Consider the following 15,694-nt stretch of genomic DNA (forward strand, 5'->3'; position numbering starts at 1 on the left):
CGATTATGTCAAATAGAATTTCCGATGCTGGAGCTCCCAAAGGATCTACGAAAACGAAAGTATGTTTCGATGTCCATCAAAGAAAAAGTGGAATTGCTCCAAAAAATGGATGTTTTTTGGATATCCTTTGTATCCAAAAAATGGATATCCTTTGTTTATCTAACCGTTCCGAAATCTGTTTATCAATTTCACGCTGCTCTGCACGGGGAAGGGGGGGGACTGGAAGTTGATCTGTCAACACCATGGTTATCTTCAGGGCAGATGTTTTTATTTTATTCGGCTTATAATTCCTTATTAAATGTAGTATTTCATCTCGATGTACTTCCTCTTTGATATGATTTAAATCAAATTCCTCGTCATTATAAATATTACGAATACAAATCAAATAGTTTTCTGGTTGCAATTTTCTAATTTCGGCTCTGCATAATGAATGCTTTACGCATGCGGGCGTTGAAAGAAATGTTTAATAAAGTAAACAAATAAATATTAAGCTTTTTTTTTTTGTAAATTTTGATACCCTTTAGATCATAATTGTTCATTATTTTATAAATTACGGTTTCATATTTTTAATTTTATAATTTCTGCATGCCATCTTACCAGATTTAAACTGATGATCTATAATCCTGAAAAATCGATAATTGGGAATCACCGAAGTCCCAACAAGTCCGGATTAAAGACTTTTGACTGTATCTGAATGATTTTGATTCAAGTATGCCACTTATGCTTATAAGTTATAATGTTTAAAGTCGTTCATAATTATTTAGTCACAGAAATGAATACTTATATTATTTTGTGAAATAAGACTAAAAAACTTTTAAATTATGACCAAAGTAAATATTAATAAATCACTTACACCACACTTTGGCTGCTGTATTTGCTAATTTTAAAAGTTACACTTTTGAATGACTGAAACCTCATTGGTGAAAGCAAATCATCAGATTTTATCAGGATGTGAACAGCAGAATAATATAATCATAGGTTCCAACAACTTATATGAGACAACAGTTTAAAAGAAAATAATATCACTTAGTAATGATAAAAACCTTATAAATTTCATTAAAATAAAACTTTTAATTAGGATATCACTTTTGAATGACTGAAACCTCATTTATCCAAGTATATCATCATATTTTTATCAGTATGTGAACAGCAGCACAATATAATCATAGGTTTCAACAACTTAAGAGACAGCTATTAAGGAAGGTAATTTCTATGTTTTTGCAGGAAAATTTAATGGTTGACTACATACTGATTCAAATATATTAATTATGCCAATTTGTGATAAAGTTTACTTTAAATTAGTTCATAATTATTTAGTTACTGAAACAAATATTTATATTATTTTCTGATATTAGATTTTCAAAAATTTTTAAATTATGATCTAAGTAAATATTGATAAATCACTACTTTTACACCAAACTAAGGCTGCTATATTTGCTAATTTGAAAATTTACATTTTGGAATGATTGAAACCTCATTGGGCTAAGCACATCATTAGATTTTGTCAGGATGTGAACAGCAGAATAATATAATCATAGGTTCCAACAACTTACAAAAAACAGCCATTTAAAGGAAAATGATCACTCACTAATGATAAAACCTCATAAATTTCATTACAATAAATGTAACTTTTAATCAGGATATCACTTTTGAATGACTGAAACCTCATTTATCCCAGTATATCATCACATTTTTATCAGTATGTGAACAGCAGCACAATATAATCACAGGTTTCAGCAACTTAAATGAGACAGCTATTAAGGAAAGTAATTTCTATGTTTTTGCAGGAAAATTTAATGATTGACTACATTTTGATCCAAATATACTAGTTATGCCTATATGTGATAATGTTTACTTCAAAGTAATTACTAATTATTTAGTTATAGAACAGTAATTCTTTTAATTTCTTTGATAATGAAAAACTGATAACGTAAAAAGATTTCTTCTTTCTTTTCTTACACCTTATTCATTCTTTACATTGGGATGTGCTCAATTACAAATAATGAAACCTTATATATTTCATTTAAGGGAAAAAAGATCAGAATATGAAGTGAACCACAGTATAATACAACCATTTGTTTCAAAGAGTTTAAAGCATTTCATCTCTACATACTTCAATAAAGAAGAAACACACACAATCTGCAAATCACAGCTTGGATATTCAACGAAAAATATGGACTTAAACTTTTAAATAGGCTTTTATACTACGCTCCTTATTAAAATTAAAACTTTTTTCTTATAAGAGAGTTCAACTTATAAGAGAATTCAACTTATTCTGTCATCAATTATTTGAACTGATTATGATGTACAGACAAGAGGAAAGCTAGAATTTTTAAAAAATTTAATTCAAAAAAGCAACATATAAATAAATTTCACATTAGGAAATTATCATATTACACAAGAAATATCATTATGTTTTTTAATCAAAAAAATGCATTAAAAACATTTTAAGTGTAAGAGTTAGCAACACATATAACACACAGGTTTAATCTTATAAATATTTAACAATTTGCCACTTTGGATGGTATAATGGTTAGTAGAGCCTTAACTCTTTCACATCCACTCCGCCCTACATGGCCGTACATTGAAACAACCAGAACCGCCCGAAAATAGCCGGGATTGTAATCTTGTTTTCTTTCTCCCCCTAACATATGCAGTAGCAGGTGCAGTTTTCCCAAATGTATTGTATGTATTCGATCAGTTTACTGCAGACAGGTTATCCTAAGAGGTTTCTTATCTTTTGATTGCTCGGGACATTTCGTTGTTGATTCTTTTGTGGTACAGTGTGCTTTTAAACTTTAAACAGCAACAAAAGCACAGTTTAAAAATTTAAGGATTATATTTATTTTTAATATATTTATTCCTTCCTATAAAAATAATGAAAATAAACAAAATCTCAGTTGTGATCATAACAAAGCGAGATAGGCTTGTTGGTCTGACCTTCAGAATACTTTTATAAAGAATGGGGTTAAAGGCTAATGGAATTTTTGTTAGAAAGTACAAAGGATGTCATTCAAAATATTCACACATATTTTCTGCGTTAATGAACGGGAAGAGGAGGAAACTGCTGTGAAACTGAAAAAGTATTTTGGGAGGTTCGGTATTTTGAGGATACAAGTTAGCGAAGGGTCTGGATTTCAAAGAGTTAATGCTGGTCTAAAATTCCTATGCAAGGCTTTTAGTAGTTTATGAGTGTTTCCACTCTCCTCTTGCATGTGTAATATCAATCTAACAGTGTAGTGCACCCACGGCAATGCTCTTGGTGATGAGACAGCTAAATGACTAATAGATTTTGTCATTCTGAGAAATGTTTAAAACATATCAAGCCATTTGAGGGGGGGATTATAATTTTATCAAAAACACTATTAAAAGTACTTGACTGAGACAGAAACATAAAATGTATAAAACTGTAATATTGATTGCAGAGATATATTCCTCAACCTTGAGACCTCATTCTCATTTTTGACACATCATATTCAACTCAGGATGTGAACAGCAGAGTAATTTAATCATTGATCTCATATTGCCTTTAATACATAAGTATCTCATGCTTTTCAAAATAGTCAGATACTTTTCATACATAAATATTTCACTTTTATGTGAGCATTAAATCATTTTTAAGAAATTCAGCTCCATTTATCACAAAAGAGAGTTAATGAAAAATATTCAAAGGAATATTCTGCGTTTACAAGAAAAGGTATAAAACACAACTATGATGATTTGGCACTTGTTTTATATAATGACTGCACAGAAGTATGACAAAATATACATTTTCCCACAAGACATTATATGGAAATGATATATATATGGATAAAAAGGGTCAAGCTTAACAACCTATCATATTATCTTACTTCTGTTCTTTCACTTCAGCTAGAACACAACTAGATTTATCTAAACTAGTTGAATAAAAAATTATTCAAAAGTACAGTTGGCTGAAATATGCTGAAAAGATGTATGTATACATGGCGATGTCATTTAAGTACATTGTTACATATTGGTTTCAGACTGCATTAAAGGAAGTTATGTTTACACAACACATTTGCTATGTACTCAAATATATTGTAACAACAGAACCCCTACATAAATAAGAAATAGGAAATATCATTCGCTTATTTCTAAAAAAAAAAAAAAAAGAAAAAAGAAAAGATTTAGAAATTCTCAAATATTTGCAAGAAAACAATATGTAATGTAAGTCATACTAAAATATCAGATCAGTGAAGATTTTGCTTAATATTTACTGTAGTTTAATGTGACAGTTGCAAAAGTTTTGTTTCCAAGATGCTTGCTCTTTTTTCAGTTTTGGAAAGTGAAATCTTTTTATTAATTTCCAATGGCAGGCACTAGCTGTTATAAGCATTGGCCACTACTAAGGCCAGAAGCGGTAGTTACTTCACTATGAAGGCACTTAGCAGGCGGACAGCTGCTGTCTTCTATGAAGGGACTCACAATTTACATCAATGACAATCGAATTCATGCCCTTCGGTATGACAGTCAGAGTCACCAACCACTTTCCCATCCGGCCGACAATAAGTGAAATCTAGTCAAACATATTATTTCCTTTCAAATGGTCCATGTATTTAGCCAACATATTATTTTTTTCACTGTTATTTTTTATGTTTAGTAATGTTTGGTATGAATTTTTTAATCATTATTTTACTTAAAACTTCCACACATTTAGAATCTTTTTGTTTTAATTAATAACAATTGCTTCTGTGCTTACATTATTTCAAATTATTAAAGATATCAAAAAATATTTGAGTTTCATGATGTAGGATAAGCCTGAAATTCTGAATTATTTTCCCCCTAATATTTGCAAAAATACAATATGCAGTCTTTATTTATTGTATAAGTATATATGTACCAATTACTGGAATATTTCGGTTGATTTTTAAGCTGCATATTAAGCTATTTGGTTGCCAGTGTGAAATTTATTTTAGATGTATTAAATGTAAAGTTAAGCTAAAATTACTGAAAACTCTTTTACTATATGTAATGGAAGTCATTATATGTCACACAGTAAATAACAACAGAATTACATGAAAAGTGAAAAATATTCTAGAAAAAGAGATACAACAACTTTACAGAACAAAGTACTTAAATTTTAACTGTGCATAATTAATAAATATACCAATTTGCTATGGTTAAGCACAATAATTATAATCATTTAACAAATGTGAACCCAATATAACTTATCAAAACTTTCACTTCATACAGAATATGATGTTGTCTGAGTACATTTCAATTTAAATATTTAATTTTAAATTGGTTAAATTTGAAATAAATAAATAACACTTTTATACGAAACTGAATACATTACAATATATGTATATATAATCAAGAGATAACTACATATATGGTAATGAATGCAACGGAATTCCAAGCTTTTTAAGAGATCAATAGTTGCTAAATACATTTTTTTGGAAGAAACATTAATGGAATAAGATTATGAAAACCATTAATTTCAGAAATCAGTCTAGACATAAAAGCATTAAATTATGAATCTATCATCAAAATTCAATATAAATTATTTGATGCTGAACCCAGAGAGAAAAAAAAAAAAAAAAAAAAAAAAAAAAAAATGAAAGGAAACAAATATTTCTGAATAAGTCAAACAAATGAACACTTTTGTGTTGGAATTAAAATAAACCCTCTTGTGTTAACAGCTTTCCAAAAAAAGAACACAACTGAAAGTGACTTAACTTACATGATATTGGTACAGAAATTCTTCTCTTTAACACAACTAACTTCACAAAAGACCAAATACACTGCTTTCTTTATTAACAATAAAAATATTGTACTGGGGGGGGCTGAAAGATTTCAGATTTTACATTACTCCCAAAAGCTTTTTTTAACGTTTTGTGTGTAACCTGTATTTCTTAAATATCATGTTCTTTGCACTTCAACCATAAAATTCAGTTCAACTGCAATACCGTAAAAAATAATTTTAAAATGGAGCATATCTTTAGAATTTAAGATACAGTCTCATGTGCTGGAAATAAAGGTCCCCCCCCCTCGGTACAGTGTTGCCATTGCTCGCTTTAACATCGTCGAGTTTGTTAATAAAAAATTCATTCAAGTTTTACAAAATATGAAATAGATAATAAAACAAATTCCAAATTTGGGCTTCCATACGACTAAATTCGGGTGGAAACATGTTATTCAAGATTTGATGGCTCTAGGTGCCATTGTTTTATCACAATGTGAGAAACATACATACTGCTATGGAATTTTGTATTTAGTTAGCTATTTTTGGTAGAATTGTAATTAAAATTGTTTTATTTTTTTATTATCTTAATTGTGTAATGCAGCGCATGACGAGTTTTAAGAGAAAGCTTCTGAGTCAAGCTAACTCAAAACTGGCCGTATGGATAGAGGAGATGTGTGGCATGAGACACCAAAACGGTTGTTGCCAACTCTACTCTGTTTTCGAGCTACACACTTAGTCTCTTTTTTTTAGGTCACACCTCGTATCTCTTGTGATAAGAGTAAATTTTATTAACTTTTCATCAGACTTGGGCACTACGCATGCAACAATTTTTTATGCCAGGAGTGGGATTTGAATGCCAATGAGGCAGTTGATGACTGCATTTGCTGCATTCCAAGAAAAGATGGAAGGGGCCTTAAACTTAGTTAAAGAGAGAAGAAAGCTGGCCAAGAATCTGTTAGCCCATTAGCCGCTGGTGTTGCGTTGACACAACGGTGAAAATAAATGAGTATATAAATATAACTATCTAAGACATTTTATATAAGCAGATGGTTTTGTGTAGGGAATATTATGAAGATTATTTCTGTAAAAAAATATTTGCCTTCAACAATTCTTTTGTTTATAATAATTAATCTCATACAAGCAAAATTTTCGACTGGGTATTTTTGTTGAAAATATTTAACGAAAGAATCGCCGTCTTTACGAGTGATCTATTTTTAGTCAAGGTCACCATTTATCAGGACATTACATCAGTCAGATGTTTACATTTGTGTTGGGAAGGAAGGGAAAACAGGTGTTGCGCTGACGCAGCGTCAGCAGGAAACGGATAGTCAATCTCCTTTTTCAGTCATTCCTCCTTTCGATGTTCTGGTTATTTAGAAATGCCTAGAACGAGGTATCTTACATTAGAAGAAGCCCTTCAAAGATTTTTTGATGAAGAAACAGATGATAATGTTAATAATGACTAGAATGAAACTGATATTGTTGTTGTTACCCCAGAAATTGCAAAAGCTAGTGACAAAAAAGAAAGGAATGGCAATGTTTTAAATAATGATAATGATATTTTACCAAATGATACTGTTGGGGAAGTTGAAATTCACGTAAGAAGTAAGTTTCAGCCTTCTAAAAGCAGTTATAGTCATAGTAAAAAGTTTAAAAAGCAGAAGACTGAAATTTTGAAGTGGATAAAAAAGAAACTGTTAGTTATGTCTCAGGAAGGACATGAAGAAAGAGATAGAAGAGAAATTATAAACGACAAAATATAAGGTAAAACTAGTGCGCAGATTTTCGATTTTCTTTAGACATTTACTCTCTTCTCATTGAACAGACAAGTATATACACTAAGGGGAAAAAAAAAAAAAAAAAAAAAAAAAAAAAAAAGGCCAGAATTTATTACATCTGAAGGCTATATGAGAAGATTTATTGGAATATTATTGCTTACAGGATATTATTCCTTACCTCAAGAAAAAATGTATTGGTCTTTTGATAAGGACATTTCTGTTCCTGTTGTACCAGAATCGATATCACGTTTGCAGTACAGGAATATGAAGCAGAATTTGCATTTGACAGTAGTCAAATTGACAATACTGATAAATTATTTGAGGTGAGACCGTATCTAAACTTACTAAATATCACCACTTTTTACTACTGGAAATATAAAGTCTCTTTTAGATTTCAGACACGAGAATGCATTATTCCTTTTGCAAACTCTTATTGAGAGTGTAGAATTAGGCAGAAATAGATCAGCTATAGGAAGACCTAGTAAATTCAGCATTCAAAAACCATTGCATGGAGATGGTAGACATTTTATCGTAAAGCTCGTTGATAACAAAAGACTTTGTTGTAAAGAGTACCATAACCAGACTGTTTACAGATGCAAAGTATGTAATGTAGCTTTACATCATGATTGTTATCAAACTTTTCATACTTGAATCTTTCAGCTGAAATAATCTGTATTTGTAAAAGAAATACAATGTATATTTTAATATTAAATTAATTACAAGTAAAGTGATTTGTAGATTTATAAAATGTTATACAGCTAAAAAAGTAATCCTGCGCTCCACTCAAAAGAAACATCACACGAGTACAATCCTACTCACTAAACATCTGTAGTCTTATTCCGCTGACATTGCGCAAACGCAACACTCGCTTTTTCCACAAGTAAGAGCATTTTTTTTTTTTTTTATTTTCAATGTAAATTTATGTTATAAATGCTTAATTTAATATTTGTTATTATTTTCACGAGAAAAGAAACATTCCTTGTAGTTTTAGCAGTTAATGGGTTAAAGAAAAGATAGAAGCTGCTCAAGTAACTTTTAAAAGGAGAGATGAAGGGTGTTCAAGAAAGACTGAAGCAGGTCAAGAGAAAATGAAAAGAGAAATTACCTGCGTAATAGGAAACAAATTCAATGCTATGGAATGTAGAATAGACTATGTCGAAAGTAAGGTTAGAGTTTCTTCTGTCTGTAGTCCTTGGCGACTGTTTGGCGATCAACAGAGCGCACTTGGCTCGTTTAACCTCTTCTCCAAGAAGGGTTACCATATTTTAGTAGAGTTGCATGTTAGCCTCAGAAGAGGAAGGTACTAGATTTTACTGTGCTGTAAGAGCAACGTACAGCTCTGAGTTTAATATCATGCTTTGAATATTATTTTAATAAATGTTTGTTTCATCTTGTTAAATGGTGCCTTATTGAACAACGGAGCTATTACACTGTCAAAGAACAAATAGAAGGGATAGTTTCTGCTGTGGAGGAGTGAACTGAAGGAAGAGTTTCTGCCGTCCAACACCAAATCAAACGACAAACTGATGACAGAGTTTTTGCGGTTGGCAAAGAAGTTGATACCTTGAAGAAATTCGTAGCGACAGCAGGGAACAATTAGAGACGGTTTTAAATTATTACCGATGCCTGCTAGTCCCTCTCTGAAACTATCTACATATGACAGGAAGACCTCTTGCAAATGTATAAGACACAATTTTCTATAAGTTGCAGACATACATGAATACTTAGAGGGCTCCACAAAATTTTTGTAAATATCCTGGGGGTCGCGAAAAAATCTCAATGATAAAAAGGGGCCACAACTAAAAAAAGTTTAAGAAACCCTCAGCTAGTGGATCAATTGATGGCATGTTTAAATGATTTAACAAGAAAAATCAATGTATTAATATGGAGTAAGAGTGAGAACAAACTGGATTTAAAGTGTTGGAAATGTGGTACTGAAGGCCACATACGATGGAATTGCAGAATAGCCCAGGGCATGGAAAATAAAACAGATGATTTGACCAGACATGTCAGTGCCTTGAGACGAATAGGAATGAAAAGAAACCAATCCTAAAAACTTAACTCTGATGCTGAAGGCCATGTATGAAGGAACTGCAGAACACCCCAAAACACGGAAAACAAGACCATTTCCCATCAGCGATGCAGGAAACACATTAATGATTATATCACGGAGCGGAGTCTGAATGACAGTGAAAAACCCTGTTTTAAAGCACTCAAAATTTCTGCAGTGAGTGGCAACAGTATGGACTATCCATCAATGGGCATATTGATGGAGTTCCTTGCAATATGATCATTGACACAGGAGTTAATGTTACCATCATTTGGAAAGAATTAGCTCCACAATTTTTTATTTGGATGCCATCCTGTATTACCCTCCAGACTGCGTCTGGAGTTAAATCTACATAGATGAAAACTTAAACATGAATATCATGCTTGGAAGTGCCGCCTACCATCACACGACATATGTGGCAAATATTACAGATCCTTGCATACTCGAATTAAGACTTTTTAATAAAATAGAATTTTTCCTTGGACTTGCAACAGTAATGTACTATCCATCAATAGGCATATCAATGAAGTTCCTTGCTATAAGATCATTGACATAGGAGCTAATGTTACCACCATTCAGAAAGATTTAGCTCAACAATTTAAAGAAAAACTCATTTGGACGCCATTCTGTGTGACCCTGCACACTGCGTCTGGTGATAAAATCGACATATATGGGAAGTTAAATGTGAACATCATGTTTAGAGGTGCTGCATATGTGGCAGATATTACAGATCCTTGCATACTCAGATTAGACATTTTAAGGAAATAAAATTTTTCCTTGGACCTTCAAAAACAACAATGTGCTTTCAGCATCAGAGGACCTAACTATCCAATTTCAGAAGGGATCCTCACCTGGAAACGCCGACATCATGTCTAGAAAACCTTGCCCAGGAAGCTGCGGAAATCATTGTAGAGTTGGAGAGAACACGAGTCTCCCAGATATTCCCCATCTCAGATGCTCTTCAGTCATGACTTTCGTCTGCCTTGTGATCTCTTGTTTAGTCGCCCTCTGGATGCACGTTCATTGCCTGAGGAATACATCCAAGATCTCCAGGCCCGGTTTGAAGTGATGCACAATTTTGCACGAAAGCGAATCAGCATGGCAATGGAGAAGATGAAGGCCTGATATGACACCAGAGCTACAGGACATCAATTCAATGAAGGAGACAAGATGTGGTTATGGAATATGACTCGACGGAAAGGACTCTGTCTTAAGCAGGCTGCACGACGTCGTGGTTCAGATCCGCAAGTCAGCGAACTCCATGCCTAAATCCGTTCCTTACGTTATCTCCTTACGATGACCATAGTACATAGTGTATATAATGTAAACAGTGTAAGACCATTGTCCTTTTTGTTTCTAAATTTGATAGTATTTGATTTGTATTTAATAGTATTTGATTTGTTTTAAGTTACTTTTGCGATTATTGTTTATGTATTCATTATTGTAATATAATGTTTGTTATTGCATTGATGCTTTAATTGTAAGTTTGGCTTCCTGTAAAGAGATTGTACTGCCCAGGACATGCAGTGTTTGGGAAGGGGGCAGTATTATGGGTTTTGTATTTAGTTAGCTATTTTTAGGAGAATTGAAATTAAAATTGTTTTATTTCCCTGTGTAATGCAGCATGTGGCAAGTTTTAAGAGAAAGCTACGCTAGAAAAGTAAAAATACAGGAGCATGCGCATTTAATAAATAGATAGCTCGAAATTTATATATAAATTGAAATAATGCAATTGTGTGTTAGCTGTAACTGTAATTCTACTCTTTTCCTTTCCCGAAACCTCGAGAAATTACGAGAAGCTTCTTGTGACTGATTAAAAAGCTTAAAAAAGCCGGAGAAAAACATCTCAGTTCAGTTGTTTAGATAACTGCTGTTGTTTGTTGTACCGAATTCACAGTGAGATCGGATTAGCTTTCTCTGCACTTTGAATTGTGTTTTATTTAATGTTTTAGTACTTTAAAATTGAACTACTCTGTGATATTGTATGAATAACCGTGAGGAAAAATTTCAACATTTTGTTTTATCTCCTGTGATAAGAATAAATTGTATTAACTTTTCATCAGACTTGTACACTTAATCTATTACAAACCTGTACTCGCAGAACAATACATTTATGCAAATTCTTCATTATTTAATTTTTTTAAATATAACACAGGGCAATAAAATTTAGTGGCAACAATTTGAAAATAAAATCAATGTTTATAGTGAATCAACACAATATCACAATGCAAGAAACATACATACATTTATGCAGATTCTTCATTATTTAATTTCCTTAAGTATAATACAGGGCGATAATATTTAGCAGCAATATGTTGAAAAGTGAATCAGCATGACATGCCAAAATGAAATTAATTGTCCTTCTGGGCAAATTGCCCCTTTGGACTAAAAAAAATTCTTACTGTCTTTTAGAAAAAAAAGGGTCATAATTAATATAATTAATACATAAAATTATTAACATTTTGTTTATGTTAAAAATCTTTTTGGGATTATTCTACAGAAGCTGAATATACTTATAATACATAAAATGTGCAACTCAAATTTAACATTTTGTTTAATTAACAAATACTTTTCAGGCCAGACACAGACAAACAAACATCACTACTAACCTGGTAAAAAATGAATGCTACTAATTATCCTAATGTACCTGAAGTGATTAAGAAATATCTTTCTCCACTAATTAACTGCACGTACATTGACAGGCTGTTTTTAAAAGTACATTTTATGGAAAGTGGTAAAAAAAATTATTCTTGCTAAAAATGCTGAGTATTAATATTTTTACACTATAGTTTATTGAATGTGAAAATGACAATAATGTATAAATACCCGGTAAAGAACTTTTGAGACATTCTGTTGCCTTGCAAAATCAACAAATTTGGCTTGAAAAAGTCATTATTTTGTATGATAAAACATATTTTGGAATATGTTAAAATAATAAAATTTCAATAAAAAGCTTAAAAGAAAAAAGAAGTATGGCCTTTTTATTTAGCCCAAAGGGCGTTAGCCCAGAAGAGTTATTAATTTTGTTTTGGCATTTTGCATTGAAAACTTTAAACGTCTGTTCACTTATTTTGTTGCCACCAATTATTATTACCCTGTCTTATATTTAAAGAAATTAAATAATGAAGAATCTGCATAAATGTATGTATGTTTTTCGCACTGTGATAAAACAATGATACCTACAGCCATTGAATTTTCAATGACATAATCCTACTGTGAATATGGGCATCTGAAAGGCCAAATTTGAAAATTGGAATTTGTTTTACTATCGATTTCATATTTTGTAACGCTTCAAAGAATTTTTGATTAACAAACTCAATGATTTAAAAGTGAGTAATGGCAAAACTGTGAAAAAAAAACAAAAAAGAACTTCAGAACGTGAGACTGTGTATGGAAAATTCTAAAGATATGCTTATTTCATAATTATTTTGAGATACTTCTGTTGAATTGAATTTTATAGTTTAAGTGCAAAGAACATGATATTTAATAAATCATGGGTTGGATTATTGGATTATTCAATTATGACAAAGCACACGAGGGCTACCTGCCTGAGAGGAGGGATGCCTTCGTGGAGGACTTTCTAAGGGAAACTGGCTCGTATACACGTTACACAGGGGGAAAAACCACGAAAACGGCCATGTAGCCAGCCCGTTCGTGGGATTTGAATCTCGGACCGAAATACCAGTGTTCAGCGTCTTTACCGTTCGGCCGCTGGTGGGCACTAATAAATAATGGTAGCGCACAAAAGGTTAAAAAAAATCCCTAATAATGGGCATAATGTAAAATCTGAAAGCTTTCAGATTTTTAATTTCATTTTTTATTCCTTATAATATTTAAGAAAAAATTTCTACTCAGTAAGTTGTATTTTGTAAAATGTTATTAAAAGGGAAACCACTGAATAATAATACAATAAAAATCCTGCTAAGTCAAATACAGTCAAAAGTCGTTAATCTGGACTCGTCGGGATTTCGGCGATTCCGGATTATAGATCATCAGTTTAAATCTCGTAAGGTGGCATGCAGAAATTCTAAAATTAAAAATATGAAACCGTAATTTATGAAATAAAGAACAATTATGATCTAAAGGGTATCAAAATTTACAAAAAAAAAAAAAAAAAAAGCTTAATATTTATTTGTTTACTTTATTAAACATTTCTTTCAATTTAAGTTGTTTAAGTTGCTTCGTTTTATGTGATAATACTTTCTCTTTAATTCTATAAACAGACATAATTTCTTGTTCAGTTACAAAGTTCCGCTGTTCAAGTCCCGTTAATTGCTGTGCCGAGAATACCGACTAACTTGTCAATCGAAATTATTTCGTTTTCACTAACCTCTCTGTCACATTCTTCATGTCTTTATCCATTTTTTTTGCAGCAATTCCACTTTTTGTTTGACGGACATCGAAACATACTTTCGTTTTTTAGATCCTTTGGGAGCTCCAGCATCGGAAATTCTATTTGACATTATCGAAAGTTCAAGTTTACTTTTATAAAATTGCTGTTACAGTCTGCAAAAAATAATAAGCCGCATCCAATTTGAAGATTAAGGAACAACACAATCATCAACATTAACTGAAATAGACAATTAGATAATTTTAGCTTATACCGTCCGTTATACATTAAACGCGCATGCGAAAACGTATTCTGCGCTTGCGCACATGCATATGCGCAGTCGTAAAGGTCTTACGCGCACGCGTAAACGCCTATGCGCATGTGTCAACGCAGAGCATGCACAGAAAGATTTTAGCTTTGAGGTCCGGATTATGGGTGTCCGAATTAACGACTTTTGACTGTATTTCGTTTCACTTAATGTCAGCTGAGTTTTACAATAACTGGCAATAACTCAGCAATTCGTTTTTACCACAACTGAAATCTGCCATTTTAACAAATTTCTGTTCCTCATACAGTATTTTGTAAATTAGAAGTGCCGGAGCCTTATGGAGGCCTGCCAGCAAAGAGGAAGAGTAAAGAAATAAATAAAATGACTATTAAACTCATTAATAATTTTAAAATTAAATAAATAATTATTATCAAATTAATTAATAGCTATTTAATTAATGTTTATTGATTGTTATTTAATTGATAATTATCATATAATTATTTATTAAAATAATTAAAGATTAAATTAATTAAATAAATAAAATTAAATGTAAACAGATAAATTAAAATTTAATAAGCAAATTTTAATATCATTTTATTTTTAAAAATAAAATTTTCGAGATAAAATTTCTACTGAAATTGTTATTCAATTACATAAAAGAAGTGTCTCAGTCTTCTAATTTAGAGCTTCGGTGCACTCTGGTTAAAATTACGATTTATTACAAAAACTAAGAAATACCAGAGACGGGCTCCATTGGACTCGGACCTAATTTAACCTCCGATCGTGGGGGATGAGTTCTTTTAAAATCACAAAAATTAAATATATTTAAAATATAGCTGATGAAAATTCAGATAATGCTAAAAAAAAGGCAAAACAGAATGAGGACAAGAGGGTATGAGTGGGTGGAAACAAAAAATGAGAGGAATCTTGGTGACAGAGAACGTTCTCTTTGACCTTGGCTCTCTGCTGATACAATTATAGCCATCAAGCGGATGTGTGTCAGGGGTAAAATGAGTCCTGAATCTGACTCCTAAGGATGAATGTAAAGTTGCTGGTTACACTTTTCACCCTCTGCATTTGGTTAAATTAGTGGATATTGTGGGAAGATGATGTGTGATTGTGAGAAGATGTGCTTGAGCAGCTGAGTATTTCAGTCTTATTGTACACGCAGTCACTTAATGCACATTTAAGAATACAAATTTTCCTTCCTGCGAGGATAAGTAACTGTAAAAATCGATAACAATACACTTCATGGCATGGCGAGAAATTTACGTGTTCCTAAACAAAACTTTTTGCAGCAATTCCACTTTTTGTTTGTTGGACATCGAAACATACTTTCGTTTTGTAGATCCTTTGGAAGTTCCATCATCGGAAATTCTATTTGACATAATCGAAAGTTCAAGTTTACTTTTATAAAATTGCTCTTACAGTCTGCAAAAAATAATAAGCGGGATCCAATTCGAAGATTAAGGAACAACGCAATCATTAACATTAACTGAAATAGATAATTAGATAATTTTAGCTTACACCGTCCGTTATACATTAAACGTGCAGGCAAAAA

The 15,694-nt window shown here is 31.8% G+C and overlaps 1 protein-coding gene across 1 annotated transcript in view; it reads right to left on the reverse strand.

Annotated features, from left to right (window-relative positions):
- AlaRS (alanine--tRNA ligase, cytoplasmic) overlaps positions 1–15,694 on the reverse strand; it is a 122,297-nt gene that overhangs the window by 62,507 nt on the left and 44,096 nt on the right. The window lies entirely within an intron of this gene.

This window comes from Stegodyphus dumicola, chromosome 7 (genome assembly GCF_044657685.1).
Source record: "Stegodyphus dumicola isolate Sdum_Otavi_A_Nest chromosome 7, ASM4465768v1".
Classification (NCBI taxonomy): Eukaryota; Metazoa; Arthropoda; class Arachnida; order Araneae; family Eresidae; genus Stegodyphus; species Stegodyphus dumicola.